The sequence below is a fragment of the Phalacrocorax carbo genome, chromosome 5, assembly GCF_963921805.1.
Source record: "Phalacrocorax carbo chromosome 5, bPhaCar2.1, whole genome shotgun sequence".
NCBI classification, from domain to species: domain Eukaryota; kingdom Metazoa; phylum Chordata; class Aves; order Suliformes; family Phalacrocoracidae; genus Phalacrocorax; species Phalacrocorax carbo.
The window spans coordinates 32,940,151-32,952,810 of NC_087517.1; the positions used below are offsets into that span (position 1 = coordinate 32,940,151).

General features: G+C 40.3%; 1 protein-coding gene across 2 annotated transcripts in view; it reads left to right on the forward strand.

Annotated features, from left to right (window-relative positions):
- Nucleotides 1–254: 254 nt before the first annotated feature.
- HECW2 (HECT, C2 and WW domain containing E3 ubiquitin protein ligase 2) overlaps nucleotides 255–12,660 on the forward strand; it is a 178,252-nt gene continuing 165,846 nt past the window's right edge. Inside the window, exons 1-2 of one of the 2 annotated variants that reach the window (XM_064451970.1) lie at nucleotides 255–455; nucleotides 1,663–1,748. The gene's annotated coding sequence lies outside the window, so the exon portion shown is untranslated. The remainder of the gene's footprint in view (nucleotides 456–1,662; nucleotides 1,749–12,660) is intronic. The other variant, XM_064451969.1, reaches the window with a different exon arrangement.

The following is a 12,660-nucleotide window of genomic DNA, read 5'->3' on the forward strand; positions in this document are numbered from 1 at the left end:
ACCCCCGCAATCCCCCTGCCTTGCTTTCGCCGGGCGGGCGGGCGGCTTTGTCAGCGGCTGCCCGCCGAGAGCCACCCGCCCCCGGCGCCGCCCAGGCCCGCGGGGCTGCGGCCTCGGCCCCGGCCCGGCCGCCCCCCCCCCCCCCCCCCGTACCGTCGTGCCCGGCGCTGGCTGAGGGGCAGATGCCGGCGCGGAGGCGGGGGCCGGCGAAGGGGCGGGGGGCCCGGCCCCGGCGCTGAGGCGGCGCGGGGGCGGGGGGCGGCGCGGGCGCCCCTGCGCGGGGAGGCGCTCGCCCCGCCGTGGGCGCCGAGGGGCCGCCGCCGCTGGCGGGAGCCGCCTGCCGCAAGGACGGGGTGACTCCGGCCGCCGCCCGGCTCCGCAGCGGCGCGGCGCGGGAGCCGCCTTACCCCGGAGCCCGCCGCGGGGCGCGGAGCCGCAGTGCGCGCCTCTGTGAGGTGAGTGGGCGCCGCGGCCGCGGGGCCGCCCGTGGCTGAGCCCGACGGGGCGCGGCGGCACCCGGAGGGGGGGAGCGGGCCGAGGAGGGGCCGGCGCTAGGCTTTCTGCCACGGGCAGGTGTGGGCCCCCGGCCCCCCCCCCCCGCCCCCCCCCGCCGTACCCCCGGGACTCGGGGCGGGCCCGGCGCCCTGCGGGCCGGGGCGGCCGCTCCTCCCGCGGCGGGCTCCGCTCCCCCGACCCGGCCCCCACCCCCCGCCGGCCCCGCCGTGCGGGAGGCTGGGGCGGCGGGCTGCGCCGAGCCCCGCGGGGTTCCCTTCGGCTTCATTGTAATTGCTTTTGGGCCATTTAATTATAACTTGTTTCCTGCCCGGAGAACGCGCTCGGTGCGCCGCTTTGGTTTCCTCCTCGCCATTTAGCGTATTTATTTATTTATGTATGGGGCTGCTCTCCAGATTTTATGTAGCGGTGTCCGTGGTGGGGAAGAAGGATCACTGCAGATTTCAAGCATGTTGTTTTCAAAACAGTGGGGTATAACGTGTGTTTCCATTCTCGTGTGCGCGAAATACAGCACAATGACAGCGGGGGGAAAAATGGGCTTATTCGTGTTCTGACCATTCTGTGCGTTTGTTGATGTGGAGATACCTTTTTTTTTTTTCTTAGAACACTTAGTTTTTTTCTCTTAACCTTTTCTGTGCATGTCGCTACAAACAGGGTATTAAAAAAAACCCAAATCTTTTTGGGCTGTATGATGTCAAAATACAGGGAGTGTGGTGCATGTAGACAGTAATAGTTACATAATTTATTATTTCTGTTTTGTTGCTGGATGTAAGTCACGAGCAGGACTCTTTATAAAATGTTTAATTTTTCTTTTCTGGGATGCTGTGTGAGGAAGTCTTTGCTCTGCACTACACTGCATTGGAATGTTTCTAAGAGATTCTGCTCTGAATCCGTCCTGTACCCGAAATCCCGGCAGGGGCCTTACCTTGCTTCACTTCATGAGTGTCCAGGGCTGCTTCCTGGATGCTCAAAAACTTCTTCTGTAGATTTTTTTTTTTTTTAAAATTCTTCCCCCAACGATCCTATTATTTGGTCATGTAATGTGAGTTAAGCCATTATAAATATTTTAGTAGTAATTATTCACAGCACTGAGGAGCAGAAAGGAATCTTTGTCATAGATGGATTAAAAAAACTTCTTCCTATATGCAGGTGAACATTTTGCCCAGTTCTTGGACTCTTTTGGAAAAATTTTCCTTCTAAGATGATAGTGTGTGGTTGAACCATCCGGCCATAAGGTATGATGTCATTATTAGCATATGAAAGGAGTAAACCTAATGCTGCCTTTCAATCACCGCAGCTGTTCAGGCTCTTAATATCCAAAAATCTTGATGCTTTCATGTCAGCTGGAGATACCACAGTGGATGTTAGGTGCCAGTCTGCATATGTGTACCTATCTTTCTCTACTTATTTATATCTTATGCTGGAATTTAAACGTATCACCTTAAAATGGGCTCTAAGATTGCATGGAGCTCCTGTGGTTGACTGGTGACCATTTTTAAAGTTATGCTTTGTGGTAGTTTAACCTCACAGAACTGTAGTTGCAAAGCCTTCCTTCCATTCATCTGTCTTTATAAACAGCCTTCTGGTGATGCTAGTGCAGACTCGTGGCGTATCTTTCAGTCTTCTTGGCACTACGGAATTGGTTTGGCTTGGAGCATTTGCTGGTCCCTGCAAGGAGACCCTCTGCCTTCCCTAAAGACCTATTTACTGCCTTGATATTTATTATTAAAGTAAATTTAGCTAATGGGCATTTTTGTTTTACACTTCCAGTGCTTTTTCAAACCTGGTACAATTCACACTGTTACGCCTTTAAGAAGCCCTGTGACAGTATAGTGGCTGCCAGCCGGAAACAATATACTGTTTTGTCAGATTTCATTAGAAGAAATGGAATGAATTTTGTGTTGCCCCCCCTTTAGATTAAATAGTAATGTCTATCTGAAAAAAAAAGTAACTTGTTTTTTCCTTTACATGCCAACATTCTTTAAACTGCAGCTAAAGCTCCAGTATGCTGCAAAATAAGGGGGCTTTCTGCATATGGGACTCAATCTGCATATTGCATTCTTGAATAATTAAGTGTAATTCCTTTTCCATTTTTTTCTTTTTTAATCCAACTCAGCATTTTTGTTTTTTCAAAAACTCTCCTTTAGTCAGACAGAAACAGCATGTTTTGACTCTTGCATTTGCTCTGTTGGCTAACATATACTGATAAAAGGGAGATGGTGACAAAACACCTAGTAGGGTAATGTTATTTAATCATTGAAAATGAGATGTAAATACGTGCTTAAAATTAAGTAGTGTGTTCAAAACCCATTGTTTGGGATGATATCCAACAATGCTGCCTTTCATAGTATGGGGTTCTCTGAGTAGCTGAGCCTAATTTTGTTTGATCCTGCTGTCATCATGCATGGCATGGTAGTAGCCTTTGTCTTCACATCGTCCATTGCTGATCTTTTGGTTACATTACAAAGGAGGAGAGGCTGGAGTGGTTACTCGCTCACCAGTAAGAAGAGTATTAATGTCATTGCCCAACAGATGGAACTAAATTGAATGTTTTACGTAGAAGTTCTCCAACTTAAAAGGAAAGGAGACATACTCTCACAACCTTGTGAGCCTGTGTTTTGGCACTTTGAAGCTAATGGCGGTATGTGAGGTGTTTATCTAATCACATCAGGGCTCTTTGCAAGGTGAGAATGGGATTAACTATTATGGTTACAAATTATTTTGGTATTTGAGTTCAGTATGTAAGAAGAGTTCTGTGTGATTTCCACTGAAATTGAAGAAAACTGCATGGTTTTTATAGATAGTGATACAGGGTCTCTGTGATGTTCCTCTGTGGAAGTTTGTTTGGGATCAACTGGAATATCAGTGATAGGAAAAGGTTGAAAATGCCTGTTTCTCTGCTAATAAGAATGACAGTGATGATAAAGCTTTGTGTAGCATGGACCTGTGTTACAAGGGCACCTCTTCAGGGGATGAGGTGCTAAGTAGGATGTGATCCTAAAATACTGTAGTACTTGTAGAAGAGTCCAAGTAACGCCTTTTTTTTTTGTATATTTTTTACAGAAGTGTAGACATCAGTACTTGAAACCTGTGTCTTTTCTTAAAATTGGTTGCATACTTGGTGAAAGTAGCACAGTACTTTCCGAGCATCTTGATAAAACTTCAGAGTAGTCGTGTTAAAAGACTGCAGTCAGATTTTGAATTCTCATTGGAAGGGCAAGCCCTGGATTGTTAGTTCGAGATGTAGTCACTCATGTTACAGGTGTACGTGTTCTAGTCATCCCTTCCAGCACCTAGGAATCCTATCAGTTGTTTTGATAGTGTTAGGTTTCCAAGGTCTGCTGACAGGATGTATGAATTTAGATTTCAAGGCAAATGCCTAGTCATAGCCTTCATATCTGTCTTATTTGTGGAGAGCTGTTCTATTTTCTCATGATACCTTGTAGTACTGGGGAGAAAATGAAAAGTGACTGAGTCTAAATCTGGTTTGGATGTAGGCAGTTAAGACTACTCTCTTGATTGCACCAGTGCTTTGTGTTAGGTTCAATTTACACAGTTTTGTCTCACAACTGTGGGGTTTTTTTTATGATTGGGGAGGACTGGTATGCTGATACCAGTTGCTTAATGGACAATAATACTTCCATTTTGTAATTTGTTTCGTAAATTTGCCCTGAAGTATGCAGTTCTGAAAAAAATAAATAATTATGTTTGAAAGATACTTTTGAAAGATGAAGAGAAAATTTTGAAAGAGAATCTTTTCTTTGAAGTGTAATCATCAACCTTTCTACGTGGCACAATTGCAGCTGGTGTGTGTTCCGGAAAAGCAGGAATAATTGAACAGAATTTGAAATTGAAATGTGAATCCAGCATTATTTGTCCAAAAGACCCAATTAGTATAGTCAAGCCAAACCTAATGGTTGAAATAGTGCACTATTTGTCCATTAGAATTAAGGAAGTACCCAAAAGCAGCAAAATGGGTCATCTGAGCAGCTTGCTTTTGGCGGGGTTACGGCTTCATTGTGACAAAATTAATAGTTCGGGCTTTTGTTCTTTTTATTAACACTCGAAATTAAAAAGAGAACTTGAAAATAAAGAATAGGATGTTGAAATTAAAAAAAATTAACTGTACTGTCGAGCTGGTGTTTCCTGATGTTGGCATACAGCAAATCATGAGTTCAGCAGACACACTGGGGTGTTGTTCAGACAGTGTTTTCGTTCAGATTTCTTAAGGTGTGTGCCTCTGTTCATTTGTGAAGCTGTATATACACACATAAAATTTGACTTGTGAACTTCTAGTCATAAAAACTTTACTAAAATTGTCATTGTGCCTGTACGCCTTGTATTGACCACCAGAGAAAGATATCAGGTAACAAAAATTAACATTCACTAATAAGCCCATGTAAATATTGCATGGAAGACAGTCAAATGTGTTTTAAGTGCTGTGGTGGCCAGGATCCATTGGCTAGCCTCTGCTTGAAGAATCAGATTAAAAGTTTCTGTGCTTGACAAAAACATGTCATTAGCTTAAAAATTCCCTGAGGGCTAGTGTTGTAATTAGATGAGCCCAAAGCATGCAACAGTAAAACTCATTTTCTTCCAGGAATGACCAGCAGCATCTTTAAAAAATAAAACATTGACTGATCCTTGTTGGATAGAGTAACTACACTAAGAAAAAACGGTTTGCCAGGAATCAGTGTGGCAGCTGAAGCTACAGCACCTTATGGTGAGTGGAGTGGATCAGCCGCAGCCTGGTGGGAAGCAGTGAAGTCTGCAACGATTCTGCTGAAAGAACACTCAAAAGTGATCATTCTCTAGGTGCCCCATATCAAGGGCTTCACTAAATTGGATATTGCAGATGCTGAGTGTTGGCAAAATAGCAATAAAAAATTACAAACCCAGCAACTCCCTCTGGATCCTGAGTGTCACAAAAGGACCCATCTTTGTGTGATACCATAGCTTCGCTCTCTTAAGAGCGTGTGAGCTTCATAGTGCTAGGCTACAATGTTCCAGCTTCAGAAGGTGTGCTTGTTAAGCTGTGGGTTTTCTTTAAGACACGTTTTAAAAACAGCTAATCAGCTTGGTTTTTTAAATTATTCTTCTGCTAGATTACTGATTTGAATCTGTTTTGAGCTGGTAGTTTGATAAAAGAGTTATTTCTCTGACTAGAAATAACAGAGTAGAATTGGTAAACTTATAATGTCTTCAAAATGTAGCCATAGCTACATTAAAACCATAATTTATGCTTCTTGATTCATTGCTCTAATAAAAATGTCTATGCTGTCTTCATGAACATAAATGTTGTTGTCAAGGAAATAATTTCCCAAATATTTGGATTGCATAGGAAAATAGGAAAACTACAACTGTAACTGTGGCGGGCTCTCTGAGACTTGCACAGCTTCCATTGGGGTCAGTAAGGCTATGGCTGTACCAGCTGTCTGAGTGGGCTTAGAGCTGAACTTGAATGCTGTCCGAGGGTTTTGGCACTGTTTAATTGTTAGGGGGCTTGGCTCTTTGGCATGTTTTTGGCCAGTGTCAGTAGCCCAAACGAAGCACAGCTCAGGGAAAGCTGTGGGCCAGGGACTATCCCAAAATGTACTATGGATAAGACAGCCCCATTTTGTGAGAGAAGAGCATTTAGCATGTGTGCTGTACTGCATGGCTTCAGCATCTGTTTCCTGGCTTGTTCTGCATACGGGTGTAGAAGTAGCCATAAAGATGCTGCTGTGTGTTTTTTGGACAAGAAGAAGCTCCAATTGCATGTCCTTTACCTAGGGAAGAACAAGAAGCCACTGCCATTTATGAGAAAGCAACACTTAAAGTTTATTGCATATTGTTCTTTAATATTTGTGTGTCTGTATAAAAATATATATACATACACATTATTTCATATAACAGCTAGCTGCTTCTGTTTTGAATAATGCCATGTTGAGTGATGTCCAGATCTTCCCAAAATGCTGTTAGGGCCTTGTAAGCATGTGTAGCAAAGTATCAGAACTAGAATAAGTGTCAGAGTTCATGGTGTTTTTGTCTCAAATGTTCACCTAATAAGCACTGAGTGTGTGGATACAACACCAGTTCTCTCTTATATTTCCTAAAAGGTGTTTTGACTTCCTTGGAATGAGGTAACTTCCAGCAAAATATAACTTAGACCTAGCTCAACGCTTATAAATACATTTTATTAATGTAAGTGTGTATTATGAACTTTCTCTGAACTTGGATAAGTATGTGTTAAGTTGGGCTGTTAAGTGTGACATTTTTCAATATGAAACTATTGGTTAATGTAGAGAGCCACTGTAAACACCGTGGTGCTGCTGCTCAGCAGTTGTAAATTGTCATGGTCCTTAATGTTTCACAGAAATCTGACAATTTCCACTTCTTGCCTTAGTTTCAGTATCACGCAGTGTTTTTTGTTCCTGACACCAAGGATGTAGGCTTTTTATGTGATAGGGAGTTGGTTTTTTTTCTTCTTAGGCATTGTGTGAAACATGCTGAATATTGCAAGTTATGGAAGGCTGATTTTTCTGGAGTTGATTTATGCATACCTTCATAATAAATAGGTGAATAAAGTCAATTTGTCAGACTCAATGTTCTGAGAGGTGGACTAATCACTGGTTTAAAATGTTATCCTTATTTTCCTTAATTGAATTTGGGTAGGTGTTTTTTGTTTACTGTATGGAGGTGGGTGTTGTGTTAATTCTGCCTTGTAGTCTTGAAAATACTAATTTCCAATGAGATCCTGTGTCTTCTAAAAACTGATTCACTGTTCTGGAAGAAATCTTTGCTTTTATGTTAAGTTGTTTCATTATTTCTTAATACTGACATTGATGCTGACCGTACTCAAAGGCATAGAGTTAAGCAGTGGATTTCTAGCTAAGGTAAGTTAATGGGTAAAAGGCTTTGGCTTAAATACACTACAAAGAAGTCTGGTTTTGACTTATGTTAAACTTAAGACATGTTTGCCTCATCATGATAGGATAAATCACGAACTCAAACAATTAACGGCCAAGGCTTTAAGAACATGAAGTCAGGAGGTTTTTAAAGCTTGCTTATGCAAGCCTCTTTTAAAGTTTACTTATGTTTATCTTTGTTTGTAAAGAGTTTGAGGTACTATAGATACAAGACATATGTTCAATGTCTCGTGGCGTAAGCATCACCAGTTGTCAGTTAGCTGTATGGAGACAGCCCTTATTAAGGGGGAAAAAAAAAAACCTAACAACTTTTTTTTTCTTGCTTCTGTAGATAAATTTGTATAGTACGTTTCTTGATTTTTAAGTGGGTGGGGTAAATAAAGTCAAATCAAAGAGGACTAATGTGTGTATTTAATTTTTCTTTTTTTTAATGGGAGAACTACCGTGTGTTGGCACAAAATTAGTTCTAATCTTATGGCTTTTTTATTACTGTAAGTTGGTCATTCCTACACTGCTTTTTTTTAAGTGACACAGTCCATTTTGAACCTGTTCATAGAAGAAAATGTAAGCCTCAAGTTTGCGCATGTCACTGTGCCCCTTTTCCAAGGTTTGTGGTGTTAATGTCATCATGTATGTGGTTTTCTTTCCCATGCTTTGATAAAAATCCACCCAAACAAAGGGGAGACTGCTGTGGGGGAACAAAACACAAGCGTTGACAAACTCTCAAGTACTCAATATGGAAAAGTAGAAATACTGTTCTTAAATCTTTGTTCTGTGTATTTTCAGGGTTTTTTTTTTTGTGAGGCTCTAATACATGGAAACTTTTCTGACAGATTAATGTGATTTTAAAATTAAAGATATCCCTTTATTAATGCCTAACACAGTGTTGGCTATCGGTATATTCAACAAAGACTATGTTAACTGAAATATCCATTGATTAACCACATGTGGAATGTGTTTAAAGAGAGTAGAAACAATCTTTGTAAGTATGGATGACAAGGAGTTCAGTCTTCCAAATGCCTCAGAAATAAGAGAAGCCTGGTACAAGTCATATATCCGAACTTAATTTCCAAAGGAAAAATGTGTTGACTTAGTATCTTAGCTGATGGTGTATCATTTGGAAAAGAAAAAGCAGTATTGAAAGAGGAAAGGACTTAGCTTTCTACTGAATAGGCTTTGTGACTTGTAATGCAGGCTGTAAGTCAGCTGCAAGCAAGCCATATTTGTCAAATAATTATTTTGGTCTTAGTTCACAACCCTAATATAAATTGATTAATGCCTACTCATGTAAGTAGCACCATGAAAAATCAATATCGTAATCATTCCTTGTTAGTACAGAAACAGTTGTGAAGTCCCTCCCTGCCCCTGCAGTCTTGGCGGCAGCAGGGCCAGGACGATCAGGATCCATACAGTATCACAACAGATTTTGATTGTGTGTCTTCTTGCTGTCATGGATGGCTTATCCTTTTGTTCCTCCTCTATCTAAAGTACATTTTAAAATGTAAACCTCATTCATTACCTCTTGGGGAACTTGTAATGAAATATTTTACTTTCAGATTGACAACCTAAGTCCATTGCGGATTGTTGAAGCCTAGAAATTTTGTCTTCTAAGGGAGAAGAAATTAAGGGAAGTTTTGCATCCTGTGGTGAAAAAATAAGTCTTCTCAACCGAGTTTTGTACTTAATGATTTGACTACAGGAAGCTGGTCTTGTGTGTAATAATGTTATTTTTTTGGATGTTTTCAAACTTACTGAGGTTTACTGAAAAAGGAAGCGCTTGTAGGCCTGGTTCCAGCTAATGTATATGAGCATAACGCTTAATTGGGCTACTGTGATTTACACTTCTTAAATCAGGCCAAGTACAGTTTAAATTGTTAAGTGGATTAGCAGAATGTGATCTGCTTTGATTGGTGTATCTGATCAGTTTTTCCTTCCATCTGTGCAATGTATTAAGAAACTGATTAAAAAATTTGGTGAAATATAGTTTACTACAGAAAAATAGCAGAAGTATTGCACGATACATTCACATTTCCTGTATTTGGGGGAAAACGTTTTCTTGTATGAATATTCGACTTTCAAAGTTACTTATATTCCAAGCTGTTGTTAGGTGCTATAGCCATATTTTCATATACAGGTGATATTTTCCTTATCTATAGTTTGTGTTAAATAACAGGGCTAGAAATCTTACTGAGGTGAACAGAATATGACCTATTCTACAGTTTGCAAGAGCTGAAAGTGTAAGATTGTGATCTGTCTCCTTTTTTTTATTTTTGGACAGAACTATAGAGTAGATTTCCATGTACGAATAATGGATAAATACTTAAAAGACCCAAAGAATAGAGAGTTACAAGTGTTTATAGCACTGTTCCTGTCAGACTGTGCAGGAAAAATTTTTGTACAGGCATTTGCGGTGGAAAGAATGAGTCGGACTGTGAACTATCCCATAGGTGTGCCGTTCTGGCACAATGTAGTTAGCAAAGCCTAGGATTAATGCTGAAAGAACTGGGGATAAAATGCCCTTCATTCTAAGGATTCAGTGATAGAACTGTCTTTCAAATCAGATCAGTGAAATCTGAACTCGTACAAATGCTTCCAGACTTCTGGTTTTGAGAAAGCCCTTTCATGACAAGTGATGTCTCAATGTGAAACGTTTCCTTTTGCCACCCTTAATCTCACTTTTAAAAAGCAAATAATAAAAAATGCTGTCGTAAACAGTGCTTTTGTTTCTCAATGTGACAACACAACCTCCATTAAATCTGTTAAGGACTTCACTATTGCTTTTGATTTACAAACCGTGTAATATTGGTCTTGGTGGTGGTGTAAACCCTGAAGATTAGAGCATACATCCTCCTGTTTGCTGTTGAGACTTAGGACAGGAAAGTAATGCATCCCCAAAACACTATTAAGCTTCCTAAGTATCATACCTCCATAGAAATAATGTTCTATGAAGAGCTGTGCTTGACTTACCGTCCAATTCTTGAGTGATTGTTCAACCACTGTGGAATTGATTATTTTAAATTCAACTTGCTTATTGTAAGAGTCCAAGTGATTTTATGTAGTGTCAGATAGTGAGATTCTTTTCCACCTAATTATTGTTAGTGTGTGTTTAATGCGTCTTTTTAATTACAAAACCACAGAACTTCAATCAATTTAAGCACAGAGCAAGAACAATTTGAGTTTTAAGAATATATATTCTGAAATGTCATGTATCCATTATCTTTAAATTATTCTTTTGATTAATTTCTTTGAAGTTTTCCTATCTTATCATCCTCTATGTCCCAAAGCACTTACTGATTTCTTTCCTTCACCAGTTTGTCTTTATTAGTTTTGTCTTCAGGCATCTCTAATTCTCTTGCCATTCTCATCCCCCCTCCTTCCCCCCGACCTCCAGTACTTTTGGATTTCTGCAGTTGTCTGCATATACATTCATTCTCATGGTCTTGGTCATACTTTTTTTTCTTGTCCTTTCTGGCTTATTAAGGACGGGAGCCTGGAGAGTGAGGTCAAGTTTGATTACCCTTGCGTAGGGTAATAGAAAAAATGTTTTTTAAAAGGACATATTCAAGCTTCTGGGGACAGCTCTGGAGACAGCCAAGCTGGCCGAGCATGGGACTAGGAAAATGTGAATTGAAAGGAGGGTTGTGCTGAGAAAACAGGGATGTGATTAGGATTCAGCTCCCTCTCCCCTCTGCCTGGTCTGTAAAAGGTGACCTAAGGCACCTTTCAACTGCTAAATCAGTTGTTGAACTCTCCCAGTGCTCCAACTTTTCTCAAAGATACTGCATCTGAGAGACTGAAAGTCCTTGATGTCAGATTTTCTCCCGTATGTCAGGAAAGGTTGGCACATGCTAGCTTTTGCTTTCACAGTTCTGGTGCATTAGCAATAAGGAGGAACATTCACTTGAGCTTTTTTTTCCTTCTCTTCCTTAATGGAAGAGAGGGATGCTGTCTTTGAAAGTATGACTGGGATTTGCAGACTCATTTGCTGCAGGTATGCATATGGGTTTTTTATCAGCTGGAGTGAGTTTTACTGTTTGGGGTTTTGGTTTGAGTTTTTTTGTTTTTTGTTTTTTTTTTTTTTTTTTTGTCATAGAACTTAGCCATAAAAGATTAAGGTTAGTACACAGAATTTTTTTTAGTCTCTTCAAAAAATTAAAAATGCAGTGGTATGCCCACACACAGAATACTAATTTTAGGTTAAGATTTTTTTAGCAAAATCATGAAATTGTTAGAGCCGTTTCTGAGCCAAGAACAAATTTGTAACATTTAACAATGCATACAGTGATTTTGAAGCATGAGTCTTGAAGTGATCCATGATGCTTTATTAAGTATTGAAAAATAATTTTATCAGAAGCCAGGAGTGTGAGTAATAAGTAAATGTAAGTGATTTTTATATACTTATGGAGACATAGTTGCTGCATGTTAGTGGTGCTTCTAAGATTCCTGAATAATGAAAACTCTTTTCTGCTTCTTTTAGGACAGGGGTGCTTTAACTGTATCTGCTCTTGGAACTCCTTGACACAGGCAATTATATTTGTTTGAATTACTGGTAAAAATAATTCATCTGGCACTTATGATGCCCAGAAACCTTTTGCACTCTAATTTGCTTTGTTAGCTTTGAATATTATGGTTAGCATCAACACTTAGAAACTCCACATAGGCTAACTTCACTGTCATCACTGATCCTACTGAAATGTGTTTGTGTCTGAAATTCTGAATTTTGATCCTTTTGACTTTCCTATCTAATGGTCTTCTCAGAGCCAGTTGCTCACAGCAAAGAATTTAAAAAGCAGCTGCATAAGGATTTCCAGTCATTAACTTCTATGTTTCCTCTGTTTTTTTGATCTGCCTGGATTCATGTGTTGCACTTTGACTGCAGTTGTCTCATTTGAGGCACAACATTGTAGGCCATGCTCTTGAATTTCTGTCGTACTTGATGAGAATTTACCATTGGGTAATGCCTGCTGAGCTGCAGCGATATTTTGCCCTGCAAGATACCATACCAGGTATATAATTCATAACAAGAAGATCAGTTAGTGAAATTAGAATACCCTTTCTTTTGGAAATCTATGGAGGCAAACAGGCAGTTTCATGGGAGATGAACTGCTTTTGTAAAATCAAAGGCACAAATCAGTTTCATTTTAAATATTTGGTATAGCTTGATACTTAACACTGAGTTGCTCTACAGTTGTACTCAGTTGCCAATTAACAGCTTATTTTCACTGTTATTAACACATTC